The sequence below is a fragment of the Ranitomeya variabilis genome, chromosome 1 (assembly GCF_051348905.1).
Source record: "Ranitomeya variabilis isolate aRanVar5 chromosome 1, aRanVar5.hap1, whole genome shotgun sequence".
In the NCBI taxonomy this organism is placed as follows: Eukaryota; Metazoa; Chordata; class Amphibia; order Anura; family Dendrobatidae; genus Ranitomeya; species Ranitomeya variabilis.
The window spans coordinates 815,932,006-815,944,561 of NC_135232.1; the positions used below are offsets into that span (position 1 = coordinate 815,932,006).

The 12,556-nt window shown below is 45.4% G+C and overlaps 1 protein-coding gene across 2 annotated transcripts in view; it reads left to right on the forward strand.

Annotated features, from left to right (window-relative positions):
- BMP3 (bone morphogenetic protein 3) overlaps nt 1-12,556 on the forward strand; it is a 186,869-nt gene that overhangs the window by 172,731 nt on the left and 1,582 nt on the right. The gene's annotated exons all lie outside the window — the stretch shown is intronic.

A 12,556-nucleotide genomic window follows, 5' to 3' on the forward strand; every position in this document is an offset into this window, starting at 1 on the left:
AAGGGTATTTATCGTTAACATTTTGGGGCACATACCGTATTTTTAGGACTATAAGACGCACTGGACCATAAGAAGAAGCCCAAATTTTCAGAAGGAAAATAGGGGGAAAAAAAATGTGTCAAATGGGGGTCCGTCTTACAGTCCGAATTCAGCTTACCAGAGAAGGGATCGGCACAGGTGGAGGAGTGGTCACAGGGGTCATTCGGTGGTCCAGGCTGGTGCGGTGGCCTCTGGGAAATCCCATCCCAAGCTGGTGCGGTGGTGGTGGCTCTGTGTTGGGACAGGGGCTCCGTGCCGGGGCAGGGGCTCTGTGCTGGGGCAGGGGCTCTGTGCTGGGGCAGGGGCTCTGTGCTGGTGCTCTGCTTGGGCAGGGGCTCTGTGCTGGGGCAGAGGCTCTGTGCTGGGGCAGGGGCTCTGTGCTGGGACTTTGTGCTGGGGCAGGGGCTCTGTGGTGGGGCAGGGGGGCTGTGCTTCAGGGCAGGGGGGATGTACCCCGTGGCAGTGGCAGTGGCTCTCTGTGCTCTGAGGGGGGCTCTGCCGGCATTTCGTCAAAGCCCGGAGGCCCCCAAACATCCGTTGCTGTCATGTTGCGGTGGCCTCCGGGAACATGGCCTTTAGGAACATGGCCGCTGTGCCGGAAGCGGCGCATACTTGGATTCAAATCTCGGCAACGAGATCTTGTCCCGAGATCTCGGGATGAGATCTCAATCTGAACATGCGCCGCCCCTGACCCGGAGGCCATCTTCCCGGAGGCCATGTTCCCGGAGTCCACCACAACATGGCAGCAACGTATGGGTGGGGGCGTCCGGGCTTTGACGAAATGCCAGCGGAGCCCCCTACGGAGCACAGAGAGCCGCTGCCACTGCCCCGGAGCACAGCCTGCCATCACCACACCACAGAGCCCCGCCGCACCGCCACAACTGCACCAGCCTGGGAAGGGAGGCTGCATCGTGACTGCAACTGCTGCCACTGCCACAGGATTTGTAAGTATATTGCGACCATAAGACGCACCCCCATTTTCCCCAAAAAAAATTTTTGGGAAAAGTGCGTCTTATGGTCCGAAAAATACAGTAATATTTTTCTATCGCTTCCATAATAAGGCGAACATCACATTCTTGTGTTTTATGCTGAGATCTTATGTCGGGGTTTCAGAGTGAATTCCACAAAAATGCGATTCAGACCCACCATAATGAGGCAGATGGAGACACTTCGTACTCCGTTTGGCTTCTGCTTCTGTGGTATCCATCTTTTTAAGCATGCACAGTTCTGTGGTCTCCCACACTTATGCGCTAAAATGATACCTAAAGTGATGGGACATCACCAGAACACAGCCAGTCCAAAGTGACTCCATCTGCCTCATAAGTGAGTGGTTCCATATGGATTTTGTCTGAATCGCGGTTTTTGAGGAATTTACACAGAAACCCCGACATAAGCTGTCAGTGGAGAAAACAGGATAAATGTGAGCCAAGCCTTGTTTTGATATTTTTGGGAGTTAGAATGATCAAATAGAGAGCAGTACAAGAGTAAATCTTGTTTTTATTTTTGCATGGTTCACTGTGCGGTAGAAGTGATGAGGCGGATTTATTCTTCGGGTCAGTGCGATTACAGTGATGCCAGATTTATATTTTTTTTTTAGGTTTTTCTGCTATCAAACATTAAAAATGCTTTTTTATAAAAAGTGGGGGTTTTTTGTCGCCACATTCTGAAAGCTGTGACTTTTATATTTTGGCGAACAGAGCTGCATAAGGGCTTATTTTTTTACTGGTTGCAGATTTTTTTTCTGGTACTTTTTTGGGGTACATCACATTTTTTGATCGCTTTTAATCAGATTTTTCAGTACAGAATGAATAAAACCCAGAAATTCAGTTATTGTTTTTATTTTTTGCGCCGTTCACTGTGCGGTAAAAGTGATAAGATTGAATAGTTCGTCTGGTCGGTACAATTACAGCGATACCAGATTTATGGGTTTTTTTATGCTTTGCTATTTTTACACACTAAAAACAATATTTTAGCAAAATGAATTTGGTTTGCATCATCATACACTTTTTTATTTTTTGCCGAATTGGCCATATTAGGGCTTGTTTTTTGCAGGACGATTTGACGTTTTCATTTGTACCATTTTGTAAAAATATGACTTTTTGATCACTTTTTTTATTCACTTTTTTGTAGTCAGTATGATGAAAAAGTGACATTTTTGGCGTGTTTCTTTCTAATTTATTTTACTGTGTTCGCCAAACGGAATAAATAACTTTCCAGTTTTATAGAGCGAGTCGTTCTGGATGTGTCGATACCAATTATGTGTACAGCATGTACAGCAGTGTATGAGACTGTCAGTGTCTCACTAACCTTGCCTGTGAGAGCCGACTTATTACTGGATCTCACAGGCCACCGTTCCCTAGGGTCATCACATGACCTCAGGGTACCATGGTAACCATGGGGACCCCCTTGTAACAACTTAAATACAGTGCCTTGCAAAAGTATTTGGCCCCTTGGAACTTTTCAACCTTTTCCCACATATCATGCTTCAAACATAAAGATACCAAATGTACATTTTTGGTGAAGAATCAACAACAAGTGGAACACAATTGTGAAGTTGAACGAAATTTATTTGTTATTTAAAATTTTTGTGGAAATTCAAAAACTGAAAAGTGGGGCGTGCAATATTATTCGCCCCTTTAATTTAATACTTTGTTGCGCCACCTTTTGCTGCACTTACAGCTGCAAGTCACTGGGGTATGTCTCTATCAGTTTTGTACATCGAGAGACTGAAATTCTTGCCCATTCTACCTTGGCAAACAGCTCGAGCACAGTGAGGTTTGACGGAGATCGTTTGTGAACAGCAGTTTTCAGCTCTTTCCACAGATTCTCGATTGGATTGAGGTCTGGACTTTGACTTGGCCATTCTAACACCTGGATACGTTTATTTGTGAACCATTCCATTGTAGATTTTGCTTTATGTTTGGGATCATTGTCTTGTTGGAAGACAAATCTCCTTTCCAGTCTCAGGTCTTTTGCAGACTCCAACAGGTTTTCTTCAAGAATTGTCCTGTATTTGGCTCCATCCATCTTCCCATCAATTTTAACCATCTTCCCTATCCCTGCTGAAGAAAAGCAGGCCCAAACCATGATGCTGCCACCACCATGTTTGACAGTGGGGATGGTGTGCTCAGGGTGATGAGCTGTGTTGCCTTTACGCCAAACATATCGTTTGGCGTTGTTGCCAAAAAGTTCAATTTTGGTTTCATCTGACCAGAGCACCTTTTTCCACATTTTTGGTGTGTCTCCCAGGTGGCTTGTTGCAAACTTTAAACAACACTTTTTATGGATATCTTTGAGAAATGGCTTTCTTCTTGCCACTCTTCCATAAAGGCCAGATTTGTGCAGTGTACGACTGATTGTAGTCCTATGGACAGACTGTCCCACCTCAGCTGTAGATCGCTGCAGTTCATCCAGAGTGATCATGGGCCTCTTGGCTGCATCTCTTGCTTCCTGGCATTTAGCTATGATAAAACTTTATTGATACAATCATGTGCCGATTACATGAATTTTTTATGCATTCGTGCAGCAGAAACTCATTAAAACGCATGTGTGATTTTTATCTGCGGATTTTACCCATCTAATGCAACTCTATGGGCAAATTCTGCATATGCAACTCAGCGTACCCAAAAGAGAAATTGACATGTTGCGGGTATGGCATGAGCTTTCTATCAATCCTATCCACTTTGCTGGAACTGTATAAAGCCATGTTCAGATGGTCAGTATTTGGTCAGTATTTTACCTCAGTATTTGGTCAGTATTTTACCTCAGTATCTGTAAGCCAAAACCCGGAGTGGGTGATAAATACAGAAGTGGTGATGTGTTTCTATTATACTTTTCCCCTGATTGTTCTCCTGGTTTTGGCTTACATATACTGAGGTAAAAACTGATCAAATAATGAACGTGTGAACATAGCGTTTTTGACTCAATAAAAATTCACTGCTTCAAATACTCACCAAAAACTCATTGTGGGAACACAGCCTTAACTAGTTTTCAGCTGTCTAGAGTTACTTAGTCTTGGTCTGTATAGTCCACTGTATCATGAATTAATTCTTCTTTGTCCAGGTTTCCTAAAACCAAACACAATGTCCAACCAATTGACTTAGCTCCTAGACAATAAAATCCATGTACAGTGGGGAAAAAGTATTTAGTCAGCCACCAATTGAGAAAGTTCTCCCACTTAAAAAGATGAGAGAGGCCTGAATCTGCAATATAGCGAGTAGCTTGGTGTGATGAAATCAACTGTGGGAGCAATAATAAGAAAATGGAAGACATACAAGACCACTGATAATCTCCCTCGATCTGGGGCTCCACGCAAGATCTCACTCCCAGAACCACACGGGGGGACCTAGTGAATGACCTGCATAGAACTGGAACCACTATAACAAAGGCTACCATCAGTAACACACTACACCGCCAGGCAGTGCCAGACGTGTCCCCCTGTTTAAGCCAGTACATGTCTGAGCCCATCTGAAGTTTGCTAGAGAGCATTTAGATTATCTAGAAGAGTATTTGGAGAATGTCATATGGTCTGATGAAACCAAAGTAGAACTGTTTGGTAGAAACAAAACGCCTCGTGTTTGGAGGAGACAGAATGCCGAGTTGCATCCAAAGAACATCATACCTACTATGAAGCATGGGGGAGGCAACATTATGCTTTGGGCATGTTTCTCTGCAAAGGGACCAGGACGACTCATCCATGTACATGAAAGAATGAATGGGGTCATGTATTGTGAGATTTTGAGTGCAAACCTCCATCCATCAGCAAGGAAATTGAAGATGAAACGTGGATGGGTCTTTGAGCATGATAATAATAATAATAATAATAATAATAATAATAATTTTATTTATATAGCGCCAACATATTCCGCAGCGCTTTACAACTTATAGAGGGGACTTATACAGACAACAGACATTACAGCATAACAGAAATCACAGTTCAAAACAGATACCAGGAGGAATGAGGGCCCTGCTGCTCGCAAGCTTACAATCTATGAGGAAAAGGGGAGACACAAGAGGTGGATGGTAACAATTGCTTTAGTTATTTGGACCAGCCATAGTGTAAGGCTCGGGTGTTCATGTAAAGCTGCATGAACCAGTTAACTGCCTAAGTATGTAACAGTACAGACACAGAGGCTATTAACTGCATAAAGTGTATGAGAACATGATGGAGGAATGTGATTATGTTGTTGTTTTTTTGTTAATAGGCCACACAGGGATAATTAGGTTAATGCGTTGAGGCGGTAGGCCAATCTGAACAAATGAGTTTTTAGTGCACGCTTAAAACTGTGGGGATTGGGGATTAATCGTATTAACCTAGGTAGTGCATTCCAAAGAATCGGCGCCGCACGTGTAAAGTCTTGGAGACGGGAGTGGGAGGTTCTGATTATTGAGGATGCTAACCTGAGGTCATTAGCAGAACGGAGGGCACGGGTAGGTTGGTAGACTGAGACCAGAGAGGAGATGTAGGGTGGTGCTGAGCCATGGAGTGCTTTGTGGATGAGGGTAGTAGTTTTGTACTGGATTCTGGATTGGATGGGTAGCCAGTGTAATGACTGGCACAAGGTAGAGGCATCGGTGTAACGGTTGGCGAGGAATATGATCCTGGCAGCAGCATTCAGGACAGATTGGAGCGGGGAGAGTCTGGTAAAAGGTAGGCCAATTAGTAGAGAGTTACAATAGTCCAGACGAGAATGAATAAGTGAGACAGTAAGAGTTTTTGCAGAGTCGAAAGTAAGAAAAGGGCGAATTCTGGAAATGTTTTTGAGATGCAGATAAGAAGAGCGAGCCAGTGATCGGATGTGGGGGGTGAATGAAAGCTCGGAATCAAGGATGACTCCAAGGCAGCGGGCATGTTGCTTTGGAGTAATGGTGGAACCGCACACAGAGATGGCAATGTCGGGCAAAGGTAGGTTTGTAGAGGGAGAGAACACGAGGAGTTCAGTTTTTGACAGGTTCAGTTTCAGATAGAGGGAGGACATGATATTAGAGACAGCGGTAAGACAATCACTGGTGTTTTCTAAAAAGGTCGGCGTGATAACAGGAGAAGAGGTATATAATTGGGTGTCGTCAGCATAGAGATGGTACTGGAAACCAAATCTACTGATTGTTTGTCCAATAGGGGCAGTATACAAAGAGAAGAGGAGGGGGCCTAGGACTGATCCTTGAGGAACCCCAACAGTAAGGGGAAGGTGAGAGGAGGAGGAACCAGCAAAACAAACAGTGAAGGATCGGCCAGAGAGATAGGAGGAGAACCAAGAGAGAACGGTGTCCTTGAGGCCGATGGAGCGGAGCATAGTGAGGAGGAGCTGATGATCCACAGTGTCGAATGCTGCGGAGAGATCCAAGAGAATTAGCATGGAATAGTGACCATTAGATTTAGCTGTTAGTAGGTCATTAGAGACTTTAGTGAGGGCAGTTTCAGTAGAGTGTAAAGAGCGGAAACCAGATTGAAGAGGGTCGAGAAGAGAATTATCTGAGAGATAGCGGGTAAGACGGGAGTGGACCAGGCGTTCCAGGAGTTTAGAGATGAAGGGAAGATTAGAGACAGGTCTATAATTAGCGGCACAATTTTGATCGAGGGAGGGCTTTTTAAGTAGTGGATGTATGATGGCATGCTTAAATGAGGAGGGAAAAATACCGGAAGTGAGGGAAAGGTTGAATATTTTTGTTAGGTGAGAGGTGACAGCCGGGGAAAGGGACTGGAGGAGATGCGACGGAATGGGGTCGCTGGTGCAAGTGGTCGGGCGAGAAGATGCAAGGAGCCTGCTTACTTCTTCTTCTGTAACTGGTTCAAAGTCAGAGAGTGAACTAGATGTAGTGGGGGAGGGAGGACAGTGCTTGGTATGAAGAGATTGGGAAATGATTTCCTGTCGAATGTGGTCAATTTTTTCTTTGAAGTAATTGGCCAGATCGTCAGCGTGGAGATCTGTGGTTGGGGCCTGCTCTCTTGGGTTGAGTAGGGACCGGAAAGTGTCAAAGAGACGTTTAGGGTTATTGGACAGCGAGGTGATGAGGGTGTTGAAATAGGTTTGTTTGGAGAGGTGAAGGGCAGAGTTGTATGTTTTTAACATGAACTTATAATGGATGAAATCTTCGGGCAGATTAGATTTTCTCCACAGACGTTCGGCGCACCTGGAGCACCGCTGCAGGAAACGTGTTTGCAGCGTGTGCCACGGTTGTCGCCGTCTGTGCCGAGTTGTTCTATGTATAGGAGGTGCAGCTTCTTCCAGGGCACTTTGCAGGGTTTCATTGTAATGCTTCAGAGCAGAATCAGGACAAGAGATGGAGGAGATTGGGGCCAATGAAGACTGCAAGTTCTTCATAAGTTTCTGGGTGTTAATGGCCTGTATGTTTCTATAAGTGTGGAAAGTGGGGATGACCTGAGCGGGATGGCAGTTCTTGATAGAGAATGAAAGAAGGTTGTGGTCAGAGAGCGGGAGAGGGGAGTTTGTGAAATCATCCAGTGAGCAAAGCCGGGAGAAGACCAAATCAAGGGAGTTTCCATCATCATGTGTTGGAGAGTTAGTATGCTGCGAGAGGCCGAAAGAGGAGGTTAGAGATAAAAGGTGAGAAGCAGATGGGGAGAGGGGAGAAGCAATTGGGATATTGAAATCACCCATGATGAGGGTGGGGGTGTCATAAGAGAGAAAGTGTGGAAGCCAGGTAGCAAAATGATCCAGGAACTGGTGAGAGGGGCCGGGAGGACGATACACCACCGCCACTCGCATGGAGAAGGGGACGTAGAATCTGACAGCATGGACCTCAAAGGAAGGGAATACAAGTGAGGGTACTTGGGGGATAACTTGGAAGGTACATTTGGGTGAAAGGAGCAGACCAACGCCTCCACCTGCTCTGTCGTCTTCTTCTTCTCTTTTCCTGTGAGCCCTGAGCAGCACATCCAATGAGCTGGGATGTCTGGCTGACTGCCATGCAATGATCTGAGAAATGTGAGTGTTATCGTTTCTTCCTTTAATCCTTTTATTTTCATAATTACCTTGTACATATTTGCAATTGTCTCATTTGTAACATCTTTGTAAAATATTTTATAAACACTGCCTAAAAATCATTTATGGGGTATCATATTTAATACTAGTTCGTCCTTCCTGCTCTAAATACGTACCCTGTCTCTGAAGGGAATTACGCTACTATTTTGGGGGTTGGCTCCAGACCCGTTCAATTGGAGCTGGTGGCAGCGACCGTGTGCCGGCTTTTGGGGGTCCCTGTAGCGACTGCGGCTTGATAATTATTGTTCCTGCCTGAGTGGGAGTAGTTATCGCATCGCTGCAGTGTTCCCAATAGCCAGTACATAGCAGGCAGCGTTTCTGGCGACTAATTACCCCAGGTGCAGTACCTAATCTGACCTGAGAGTAAGGGGGGCGCCAGAGAGCTGCAAGTGTTAAGTGGAACTGTAAGCGGGATAGACACAAATCCCTGCAGTTCATGGTATATTGAAGAGCAGTGGGATACCTAGAATAAGCCCCTGCTGTAAACTAAGAGGTCAATAGCCTCGTGTGTGTTTTTTCATCACATTGTGGCAGTGGAGGGATACCTGGGATAAGCCCCCTGCACATGTGATAGCCGTCTGTTGGTTTAAAGTCACCCCAATCCGTGACATATTGTGGGCAGCGGCTGAGGGATCTTGACAGTCACGGTGTGAATCGTGCTTGGGATAATGATCCCAAGCACACCGCCAGGGCATCGAAGGAGTGGCTTCGTAAGAAGCATATGAAGGTCATGGAGTGGCCAAGCCAGTCTCCAGATCTCAACCCCATAGGATCCTTTGGAGGGAGTTGAAAGTCTGTGTTGCCCAGCGACAGGCCCAAATCATCACTGCTCTAGAGGAGATCTGCAGGGAGGAATTGGCCAACATACCACCAACAGTGTGTGCCAGCCTTGTGAAGACTTACAGAAAACGTTTGAGCTCTGTCATTGCCAAAAAAGGATATATAACAAAATATTGAGATTAACTTTTGTTAATGACCAAATACTTATTTTCCACCATAATTTGCAAAATAAATCTTGCCAAATTAGATAAGGTGATTTTCTGGATTTGTTTTCTCATATTGACTCTCATAGTTGTGGTCTATCTATGATGTCAATTACAGGCCTCTCTCATCTTTTTAAGTGGGAGAACTTTCACAATTGGTGGCTGACTAAATACTTTTTTTCCCCACTATACAAGAGTATAGCCACGCTTCTGTGTACTGGTCCAAGTGCAGTGTCTTCAAACACTATAATATTGTAGACCTGGAAAGGGCATCCTAGAAATGGCATCCATCTGTCTCACAGCTACGGAGTGTGCACGTGATATTAGCTGGTGGTTACTTCAATAAACAAAAAGTTACATTAGAGATCAGACTCTGGATGCACAATGCCTGGTATTTCAGCTATATTAAAGGGAACCTGTCACCCCCCTCAGGCGTTTGTAACTAAAAGAGCCACCTTGTGCAGCACAAATGCTGCTTTCTGACAAGGTGGCTCTTTTATGATGCCTGCACACGCTGAAATAAACATTTAAAAAATGTGCCCCCTCATACCCTGAAATCGCCAGGGAGGTGGGACTTTCCTTCCTAATCAGAGGCAGCACAGCCGTCACTCCGGGTCTGTGCGCGCCGGGCGCCGCCTCCTCTTGCTCCATTATCGTCCCCAGTGCCTGCGCTGTAAATACAAAGGGCAGCGCAACTGCGCATGCCCCCAAAAAAAACTAAATACGCAGGCGCCGGAGACGATAATGCTGCAAGAGGAGGCAGCACCCGGCGCGCACAGGCCCGGAGTTGCGTCTGATTAGGAAGGAAAGACTGGCCTCCCTGGTGATTTCAGGGTATGAGGGGGCACATTTTATAAACGTTTATTTCAGCGTGTGCAGGCATCATAACTAAAAGAGCCACCTTGTCAGAATGCAGCATTTGTGCTGCACAAGGTGGCTCTTTTAGTTACAAATGCTTGAAGGGGGTGACAGGTTCCCTTTAAGCCTCCAGGGTTAATGACAACCATATTGAGTAGTAGAGGAGCTCAGCTAGATACTCCTGCCTGCAACTGTCATCACAAGCTCTCGCATTATAATAGTACATTTTATGAGAGAACTGATAGGTACGTCTTTCCTTAGCCGTGAACTTTGGATCGTGCCTTTTGAGCAGCAGATCTCCTTACGTTAAAATTACATTACAGAGTGTAAAACTTTGTAAAGTAAAATCTGCTACTTGGCCAATTCGTTGGCTGCTGTGAAGGCTGGCTTGACATTGGACTATGGTATAGTAATATATGCAAGTTTGCATTCCTCCCTCCGCCACACCACCTCCTCACCTCGCCCCTTGTCAGTCGGTGTTCCTCAAGGCTCTGTTCTAGGACCCCTACTCTTCTCCATCTACACCTTCGGTCTGGGACAGCTCATAGAATCCCACGGTATGCAGTACTATCTCTATGCTGATGACACGCAGATCTACCTATCCGGACCTGACCTCACCTCCTTACTTACCAAAATCCCGCACTGTCTGTCTGCTATTTCAGCCTTCTTTTCTGCTCGCTTTCTACAACTGAACATGGACAAAACAGAATTCATCATCTTTCCCCCATCTCACTCTACCCCTCCACCAGACCTATCCATCAATGTCAATGGCTGCTCACTTTCCCCAGTCCCACACGCCCGGTGCCTCGGGGTGATCCTCGACTCTGCCCTCTCTTTCAAGCCACATATCCAAGCCCTTGCCTCCTCCTGCCGCCTCAAACTCAAAAACATTTCCCGGATCCGCGCATTCCTTGACCGTGACACCACAAAAACACTAGTGCATGCCCTTATCATCTCCCGCCTCGACTACTGCAACCTCCTACTCTCTGGACTCCCCTCTAGCACTCTGGCACCACTCCAATCCATCCTACACTCTGCTGCTCGACTAATCTACCTGTCTCCCCGCTATTCCCCAGCCTCTCCCCTATGCCAAGCCCTTCACTGGCTTCCTATTGCCCAGAGACTCCAGTTCAAAACCCTCACAATGACCTACAAAGCCATCCACAACCTATCTCCTCCATACATCTGTGACATGATCTCCCGGTACCTACCAACACGCAACCTCCGATCCTCTCAAGACCTCCTTCTCTACTCCCCTCTCATCTCTTCTTCCCACAACCGCATCCAAGACTTCTCCCGTGCTTCCCCCATACTCTGGAACTCTCTACCCCAGCACATCAGACTCTCGCCTACCATAGAAACTTTCAAAAAGAACCTGAAGACTCACCTCTTCCGACAAGCCTACAGCCTGCAGTGATCCTGAACCTACTGAACCGCCGCACAACCAGCTCTGCCCTCTCCTAGTGTATCATCACCCATCCCCTGCAGATTGTGAGCCCTCGCGGGCAGGGTCCTCCCTCCTTATGTACCCGTGTGCCTTGTTTTTTGCTCATGTTTAATGTATTTGTCTATATTTGACCCGTATTTCACATGTAAAGCGCCATGGAATAAATGGCGCTATAAAAATGAATAATAATAATAATAATAATAATTCCTATACCCAATATATTAGGAAATCTAAATTCTGTTGAAAAGAATTTTTAAAGATATGGACATGTTTGTAGCCAAACTTTTGATTCCTCAATGTCTTTGACTCCCTCATACATGGCTTATGTTTAAGTGCTAATTTTACTGTAGTAAAATGATAACACCTGGCTTTTCATCACCATTATGATACCATAATCAAGCTACTTACTTGCCTTAACCCTGTTTTCCTGTTCCCTCTAGCAGTTCTGAGATGAATGCAGGCATTCCTTCCCAGCGCCTTTATCCTCTGATCTGTAGAGGAGGATCTTCACTACTGAGCATGTACTTAAAGTGCAGCACACATTCATCTCAACTAAAAGCCGAGATCCTTAGATCAGGAACACAACAGACATTTATAGAACATTTCATTTCATCTTATGAAAAAATATTCAGCACATACTGCATTGAACTACTGTACCCAACTTACTATACTATATATTTTTGGAGTCGGTCCATTTAATACCGACTCCAACTCCACCAAAATGGACACCAACTCCCGTTCCAAAAGTCCGACTCTTTAAGCAATGCTAAAGGGCATGAATTTTTGGCTAAAAATTATCATTGTTTTGAAATTGGGATACCATTAAAAATGTCAGATATTTTGGCATTTACAAGCTTTCTGTTTCCATGCACATTGCTGTCTGTTAAAGCAACCCTCCACCCTGGTACTGAAAAGTGATTATTTGATTGTTATGTTTGTCATCTTACCTGATGCTCTCCATTTCTTTTAAGTTTCCTCAGATTGGCATTCTATATCCCCTACTTCCAAGATGGCCACCTCTATGGCATGGTAAGTCTAAGCCACATCTATCCTGCCTTTTATGTGCTGTGGGAAAGGAAAGGCAGGAAAGGTGCAATTTAGGCTTACCACTATGCTTCTTCCTGTGCATTTGCATCCTTGAGCCAGGGGAATCGATTGCCAATCAAAGTGGATGAGGAAAATGAAGAGCACCAGAGGGTGACTAAATATGACAGAAATATAGTATT